This window comes from Mastomys coucha, unplaced genomic scaffold (assembly GCF_008632895.1).
Source record: "Mastomys coucha isolate ucsf_1 unplaced genomic scaffold, UCSF_Mcou_1 pScaffold21, whole genome shotgun sequence".
NCBI lineage: Eukaryota > Metazoa > Chordata > Mammalia > Rodentia > Muridae > Mastomys > Mastomys coucha.
This window is the reverse complement of record NW_022196904.1, coordinates 133,729,269-133,738,308: the sequence shown is the minus strand read 5'-3', so window position 1 is coordinate 133,738,308 and position 9,040 is coordinate 133,729,269.

The following is a 9,040-nucleotide window of genomic DNA, read 5'->3' as shown; positions in this document are numbered from 1 at the left end:
AGCTCTGAGGTAAAACTACCCACATCCTTCGTAGCCTGTTTCCCAGCATACACTGCTTTCAAGCTAATTATAGGCTTTGATTTTGTTTTTTTCTGTTTTGAGACAGGGTCTCAATACCCTTAGCTGTCCTAGAACTCAGTCTGTACACCAGGCTGGCCTTGAACTCAAGGTCAAGAGATTTGCTTGCCTCTACCTCTTGAGTGCTGGGATTAAAAGTGTGCACCGACATGCCTAGCTTGTGCTTTTGGATTTTTGTTATCAGCTGGGATGATAAAAATGGTACACTAACCACACAGCATATGCATACGGATCTGAGTTCCATCCTCCACAACACACATGGAAAGTTGTTTTGATCTGCTTTCATTGTTTTAAAGACTTATTACCAGAGGGGAGTGGGAAGGGAAAGAAGCGTGGTTCGTGTGTTTACATGGAGGCCTAAAGAGGATGCTGGATTTGTAGGAACTGAAATTATGAACAGTTGTGGCCCTCTCATGGTGGGTGCCATGAGCCAAAATTCGGTCCATTTCCTCTGGGAGCAGCAAGTGGTCTTAGCCAGCACCCTTGGAGAAATAGGGTTTTGTTCTTCCAGACAGTTTTCCTATGGTAAACCTGGCTGATCCAGAACTTAGCTAAGTAGTCCAGGATAGCCTTCAATGTAGAGTTACAAGGTTAGCTACAATGTCAGAGTTGTATTTGTTTGTTCTGGGGCAGAGTTTTGCATTGTAGCACAGGCTGGCCTTGGATTGTGGGTAATTCTTCTTCCTCAGCCTCCTGAGTGCTCGGTATATATACCCGGACAATGAGAACTGGCTTCAAAAGCCACCATTTCCACTTAGAATTGTTTTTTCTGGCATAGGAGCTGATACATCCTCTCCAGCCTCCCTTGCACTTGGGTGTCACCTTGGATTGGGAAATGTGGATGGCCTGGTCTTTCGGAGCCCCATATGCTTCGCCTCCTGTTGCCGGGATGGTGGTCTGACTTCCTTTGGCTGCCACAAGAACAAGTCACAGCAAGAGCAGCACTTTGTTGTGTGTGCTTGGTTAGTCAGGTAGGTATTTTTGAGGGTGGGTCTTCCTACACAGCCCCGGCTGTCCTGGAACTTGCTATGTAGTTTAGGCCAGCTTCAACTCCCAGAGCTCCACTTGCTTCTGCTTCCCTCTCTAATGTGGGAATTAAAGATGTGCACTATTACCGGGCGGTGGTGGCACATGCCTTTAATCCCAGCACTTGGGAGGCAGAGGCAGGTGGATTTCTAAGTTCGAGGCCAGCCTGGTCTACAGAGTGAGTTCCAGGACAGCCAGGGCTATACAGTGAAACCCTGTCTTGAAAAACCAAAAAAAAAACAAAAAACAAAAACAACAAAAAAAGATGGGCACTACTGCTCCTGCCTGGTTTGTTTTTGTTTTGTTTAATTTTGTTTTAAGCAAGAGCTGGCTATATAACTCAGGCTGTCCTGGAACTGTCATCTTCCTGCCTCAGTCTTCCTAAGGCTAGAATCAGAGACCTGCACCACAAAGCCTGGCTTAACATCTTCAAAGCACAGTTGGTGCTGAAACTGACATTAGTGTCACTAGCCTAAGAGCCAGGTATCTTCAGAGTTGCCTCCTTCAGAGGTTCAGGGATCTCTGTGCATTGACATGAAGTCACACAGTCCTCTGAGGGTGAAGTGAAGCTGATTATAGGGAAGAAAGAGAAAAGATGCGAGAGACAGGTATGGGAGGGCTGCAGGTCATTACCATGACAGCAGTAGGTGGGTTTCTCATAGCCTCCTTATACTACCATACCATGGGAAGCAAAGCTACAAGTAACAAACAATTTTGCTGAAATATACACAAGACATTTGTTCTCACCCCAAAATCCCCCTACTTCTTCCACCAAGGTCAGTAGAATCTTTGCCCCTTGCCTTGAGCCTCAAGTGCACCTCCTCTTATTGTCCCATGCCTCAGCAGACTGAGAAATCTGCTAACAGACCCTGACCTGCCTCACTCTGCCTGGCAGTCTCCAGTCTGTCTGTTTGTCTCTGTCTCTGTCTCTCTGTCTCTGTCTCTGTCTCTCTCTCTCTCTCTCTCTCTCTCTCTCTCTCTCTCTCTCTCTCTCTCTGTTTTCCAGAGAAGTGGCAAATGGTTCCCAGCGACTCTGTGCACTGCCTTTCCGGTTGTGCATCCCAGGGCTCTTGGTTCATTCCTGAAATCTCTGGTCTCTTTGGGGCTGAGCTTTGGAGGATACAAACTGTTTGGCCCCAAAGACAGACAGATACTCACAAATCAACATTGCTTCCACTTCTTTAAAAGATTGAAAATCTTACTTCTTTATTCATTATTGGAATCAAATAAGATCTATGTGGGAGGCTAGGTGGTGGCTAGGGAGATGGCTCTGCCAGTAGTGATTGCAGGGCAAACCTGAGGCCTGAGTCCCCAGCACCCACACAAAAAGCTAAACAGTGTTGTGTGCACTGGGAATCCCAGCCCTGGGGAGGTAAATGGATGGACTGAGGGCTGCATAGGTGGATGTATGGCTATGTGGGTGGCTGCATGCTTATTTGACCTACCAGGAACCACACCATCAAAAAATCCAGTCTTACCCCCTCTAGCAGCTATCAACTTCCAATAGCCCCTTAGCTAGTGACGGGAACCCTATCCCCAGTCCATCTGGAATGTTGACTCACTTAATCTTGTGCCGGCAACCACAGCTGTTAGGAGTTCGAGTACAGCAGTTCTGCCATGGCCAGAAGGCACTGTTCACCGGTTCTTCTGACCTCAGGCTTTTGTGAATATTATGGGGCAAATTATACATTGGTTGATGGATCTTAATTGGCTTTGAGTCTAGAATATAGCAGCACTTTGTTGAGCGGGTAGTTCTTCAGGGCTGAGGGGAATAGGCTGGGTCGTTTATTTGGTGGTAGTTTTGAGGTACACCCCAGACAGTGAAGGGCTTGAAGAAACCAAGACACACAATGGGCTACTTATTTTACTAGCATATGAGTCCTGGGAGTTGAACTCAGGTTGTCAGGCTTGGTGGCAGGTACCTTTACCCACTGAGCCATCTAACTGATCTGCACATCTGATTCTGAGCTGTTCCCCTGTGAGAGAGCGGGGGGGGGTGGGGTGGGGTGTTCCTTATGTGAGTTACTGATTTCCTAGCTGTTACCTCTTCTCTCAGAAGGGTAAATAAGTCTCTGGTTTGGAGGTGAGCTCTCACCATGGTGCCCAGGCAAAAGCTATCTTCCTGTCTCAGCTACCCCATCACAGGGACTCAGGCACACACCACTGTCCCTGGTTCAAGAACAGAGCTTGACTTTTTAGTTTGGGGATGTGGAACTTAGCTTAAGTGATTCTGGTCCCACTTGTTGGGCACAGTTTAGGTACTTAGTATAAAATGTTGCCTGAGATTTTATTTAAGAAAATGTATGAGACCATGTTCTTATTAAACAACAACAACAAATACTCTATGCCAGGAGATGGCTGGGTGTTTGCTGGGCAGGCATGAGGGACTGAGTGTGATTCTCAGAACCAAGGAGAGAATGGTGGGTGGAGTGGTGCACACTTGCAATCCCCTCAGCAGAGAAGCAAAGACAGGAGGATCCCTGGGGCCTGCTGACCAGCCAACTTAGCCTAGTGGATGAACTGCAGGCCAGAGAGATCCTGTCTCAAGCAGCAAGTGGCCTTCCTGAGGAAGATGCCATAATGTGTCCTTTGACCTCTGTATGTGTGCTTATGCACTTGAATGCATACCTACATGAATATACCTGCACACATGAATGTGCACATGCACATGAAAATGTTCTCCTCTGACACCTGACATCTCTTTTTCCTCCCTGTTCTATCCATACATTTTTGTCAGTTTAGCTTTTTGTTTTCTGCCCTGTGGTACTAATGTTGGTACCAAGGCCTTGTACATACTAGACAGTCACTCTGCCACTGAATTATATCCCTAACCTCCCTCTTTCATCTCCCCTCTTCTCCTCTTTCTTCTGGAGAGGTGGGCAGGAGAGACAGAGTCCTTCACTGAAATGATCTGGATCAGACTGGACTCTAAGTGATCCACCTGCCTCGGCCTTACTAGCTAGCTTTGTTATATAGTCCAGGCCACCTGCCTAGGGATGGTGCCACCCACAGTGGGCTGGCCCTCCTGTATCAAGACAATCACGTACACATAATAGCCTGAATAAGACAAGTACACATTTGAGATTTTTTTTTTTTAAAAAAAGGTGATTCTAGGCTGTGTCAAGTTGACAGTTAATGCCAACTAGGACAGATGGATGAGTGGATGGATAGATAGGTAGATGGGTAGTTGACAGGTGGGTGTATAGGTGGTATGTTGGTTAGTTTTTGTCAACTTGACACAAACGAGTAATCTTGGAAGAAGAAACCTCAGTTGAATTGCCACCATTAGACTGGCCCATAGGCTAGTCTGTGGGGGCATTTTCTTGGTTAATGATTGATATAGAAGGGCCCAACCCACCCACCCTTGTGGGTGCCACCCCTACACAAGTAGTCCTGGGATGTGTAAGAAAGCAGTTGAGCAAGCTAGTAAGCAGTACTCCTTCATAGTCTCTGTTTTCAGTTTCTGCCCTGCCTGAGTTCCTGTCCTAACTTCCCTCCCTCAGTGATACACTATAATTTTTGAGCCAAATAAGCCGCTTTTTCCCTAAGTTGTGTTTGATCAGTTTTTTTTTTTTTAAATCACAACAATAGGACACAGATAGATGGAAGAATGGATGAACAGATGAATGGATAGATGAGTGGGTGGATGGGTAGATGGGCAGAAGGACAGATTGGTGGATGGGTGGGTAGATGACTGACAGGTGAGTGGATGATGCTGTGTAGATCCGTGCGTGGGGTAGAGATGCAGGGTGATGGATGCATGGTTGGAAGCTGGGTTGAGGGTGAGTGTGTGTTGGACAAGGGTTGGCAGGTGTTTCTACGTCGGATCTCCGCACCTGACTGGCGTCCGAGCTGCCTAAGAGTCCTGGAACTGCGCTTCTTGCTTCCCTGATCAGCTTACAGTTAGGAATTTGGGGCGGGGACAGCCTGGAATAGGGCGGGATCTTGCGTGGCCCCGGATGCGGCCCCGCCTCCGCGGAACCGGAAGTGAGCGGGCACAGGGAGCGGCGGGGCGCGGCGGGAGCCTGGCTGACCCTGCTGGTGCGGTGAGCGGGGGATGGGGCGTCCTAGAGAGCTGCTGAGGGGCAAGAAGGGTATGGAATGATGAGTTGTCAGGGTGCAGGGCCTGGACGGGAGCTTGGGGTACAGGGTCAGGACTGGGACCCAGGGGTTCCGGGTGCGGGGCAGGGTCGGGGCCCAGGGGTGCAGGGCCAGCATCCATGGATCGGAGCCTCGGGATATAGGGCTGGGACTCCGGAGTCACGATTCCAGGCCAAGACCCGGTGTTCGCGGTGTGAGGCCGGGATTATGACTTGGGGTGCGGAGCTGGAATCGGGCATCGGGACCCGGGCTGCGGGACTAGAATCGGGGGTTGGAGTGCAGGGCTAGGAGCGGGGGACCAGGGTGCAGAGCCAAGGCCAAGGGTTCGCGGTGTGGGGCCGGAATCGGGGGGTTGGGGTGCATGGTTGAGGTCGGAGTGTGGGGCTGGGGTTTCGTGGTTCGGGGTGCAGGGTCAGGATTGGAGGCTCGAAGCTTCGGGTCGCAGGGTCTGGATGGGGGCGTTGGAGCCGCGGCTTTTCAGCAAGATCGGAGGTTTTGGCCGCCAATGCTGAGCCGTTCATCCGGTCGTATGTGGAGTAGCTAGGGGTGCCCAGCTGGTCAGGCTCCGAGGGGGCGGGCCCTAGGACACAGGCCCTAGGAATCCTGGGCATAAAGGAAGGGGTGGGGTTCCAGAACAGGATCCCAGGATGAAGTGCTAAGTTGACTTGGGGTGTTCTAGGTCAGAGTGCATAGTTAAGGGTCTGTGGTAGTTAAGAGTACCAGAACCTAAGACAAGAATGAAGACCTGAGGCCTGGGGGGTGCTGGTGGGGGTGAGGGGACTTTGCTTTTAGAATCTAGTGGAATGATGAGGGTCTGGGGGAAGCTGGTGGGCCTGGGGAGCCTGGGGTTCCAGAACCCACTAGAATTATGAGGGTCTGAGGGCCTGGAGGAAATTGGTAGGGCTGAGCAGCCATGTTCCAGGGTTTCCGAGGATTGGTTTCTAGCCCTCAGGGCTGGGCTGAGAGGCCAAGATCGGAGGAGAGAGGCCTGGGCACCTAAGGGAAACTTGCAATGGGGTCAGTGGAAATCCAAGCTTCTAGCTTCCGTCTTGGAGCCTGGAATCCAGCTGCCCCTCCTCCTGGGTGTGTGCCCAGTCACTGCAGAGGTGTTTGGGCCTGGTCTGTTCCCCTGTTTCCTCTTGGTCTGTGTGAGGGATGGGGGCTTGTGGCCAGGGAGAAGGAATTCCATTTCGTGCCCAGTGAAGTAGAGGTGTTAGCCCTTCCTAGTGGTTTGATCTGGCTGCACTGACTGGGCCTTGCCAGTCGCCCAAGATGCAGTAAGTCCTCACCACCCAGCTTACAGGCCCCCTGTCCACCAGGGGCCAGGCCTCTGCTGGCTCACCCAGAGTGAGTCACCAGGTCAGCCCCTGAGTCAACACTGCCTCCCTGTTTCACTGAGGTACTCACCAGAAATTTGAAGGAGGGAGAAACAGCGTTAAGTGGGAACTTCAAAATATAGAAGAGTGCAGAGGTGGGGTTGAAGAACTGATTGTGGTACCAGGTCTCCAGAGGCTTCCTCTACTGATGGCATTGAACCCTGGGCCTTGCTAGACAGCTTCTTGACCCAGCTTTAGCCCTGCCCCTAGAGCTGACTTTTAATTGAGGACTTAGGACAGTCATGCCTTTAACACCTTATAAATGCCGGGGAATGTAATTGGCCCTTCAGACCTGTGGCCTGTTAGATGGGAAGGCACCTGGCATAACTCAGCAGCATCCTGAGTGTCCTTACCTCCTTGTGCCCCTGTTCTTTGCCCTGGGCATGGTGGTGTTTGCCCACCAGCTTGTCTCTTAGTGGTGTCCTGGGCAGGCTAGCCTTCTCTCTCTGGGTGCCGGCCCTTGCTGGCCTCTGTAGGCATGGGGTGGGGGTTGCCCTCTCCATAACAACTCCTGACCCAGCCACCTTTGCTGGGTATCAGGTTCAGGGCCTCAAGACGGCAGATTCCTCCATCCTGTGATTGGGTCCTCTCTGGCTGAGCTTAGTGCTGGCTGAGCGGGGCTGAGTTGCTTTCTCTGACCCTGTTCACTTTCTGCGCTTTTGTATCAGCTTTATTGGTATATAGTTCACCCTATATGTGATCACCCAATTAAAGGGTTCGGTGGTTATGAATGTATTCAGAGTACATGGCCATCACAACAAACAGTGTTGGCCTTCTCAGAGATTCTCAGAGAATGTGCATGCCTGTGGTCCCAGTGGCTGGGAATGCTGACACAGACCAAGGACTTTTGGCCAGTCTAGGAAAAACCTGGACTCTGTTTGTCTGTGTGTGTCTCTCTTTCTGCTCCTCCCCCCAACTCCCATTTTTAGTGGTGGATGGGATGCATTTGAGATGGATCTCTATAGCTTTGATTAGCCTGAAACTCATTACATACACCAGCATGCCCACACATACAGCCATCCTCCTGTCTCAGCCTCCTGAGTGTTGGGATTATAGGCTGTGGACACACACTACCAGGCTGGGCTGCTCTGCTCTGTCCTTTAGAAAAGAAAGAAACTGGATATCTTAGCCTTGACTTCTGCCTGATTAGCTTTCCTCTCAGCCTTCCTCCCACACTACTGGCACCCCCCACCCCCATCCCACTTGCTGGGGATCAAGTACAGGGCCTTGAACACACCAAGCTTGTAGTCCACCCGTGAGCTCCAGCCCTGCCTTTCTCCTCCTTGTTTCCTTTTCTGTTTGTTTTGAGATGAGGTCCTTCTGTTGAGCTCCCATGTGTAAGTGTAATTTCCCCAGCCTCCCTTCACTGTGCTTGGTATCTTTGTTATTAAGCAGGTGAGCTGTCTTTTTAACTAATGATTAGTAAGTGCTCTTTATATATTCTGAATCCATTGTTTGATCCTTCTTCCACAGGTCATCCTGTCACTTGTTTGCTTCTTGGCAGGGTCTCATTCCATAGTCCAGGCTAGCCTCAAACTCTCTAGCCTCCCACCTCAGCCCCCTGAGTGCTGGGTTCTAGCTATATAGTGCCGTACAGGTTCTTGTCAGTTTCCTGGTGGTTGTCTTTTGAGGCACAGCATTTAGATGAGAAGGCTTAGTGGGCAAAGGACACTTGCCACTGAACCTAACACCTTGAGTTCAGTCCCTGGGACCTCTGTGGTCGGAGAGAGTCAGGATCTCTCTCCTCCGACTTCATAAGCACGCATGGCACACGTGTTGCTCCACAGACACATACATGGACACAGACAGACGCATCCATACACATAGACACATAAAGGCAGACAGGAAGACATACACAGAGTTCTTCCCAGTGTGCCTGTTCTTTTTTGTTTTGTTTTTCTTTTTTTCGAGACAGGGTTTCTCTTTGTAGTCCTGGCTGTCCTGGAACTCAGTCTGTAGACCAGGCTGGCCTTGAAGTCAGAAATCCGCCTGCTTCTGCCTCCCAAGTGCTGGGATTAAAGGCGTGCACCACCACCGCCCGGCTGCCTGTTCTGTCTTTATGACCTTGTGTTCTTAACAGAACATCTGAGATGTTATCAGCAAATTGCAGTCAGAAACAATCATGTTCATTTCAGCCGTTTCGTGTGTGAGAAGTGGGCACAGGGGCCTTATGTAGATCCCAGATTGCACAAATTTATTTTCCATTTGGTCGTTTTCATGGTTCTGAAGTTGAGAACATTGAGCGTATGGCTGGGGATGCAGCTGGGTTGCAGAGTGTTTGTGGAGTAAACCCCCGTCTCAACCCCAGCATTGCCGCTCACTGGCTTCATATCTGGCTTTCCACAGGGATTCTGGGATCACGTGCAGGTCATCAGGCTTGTGCATCGAGCACTTTTATCTGCTGAGCTATCTCCCAGCCCGGATGAATGCGCTGTGACTAGTGTTTTGTTTTTGTTCTT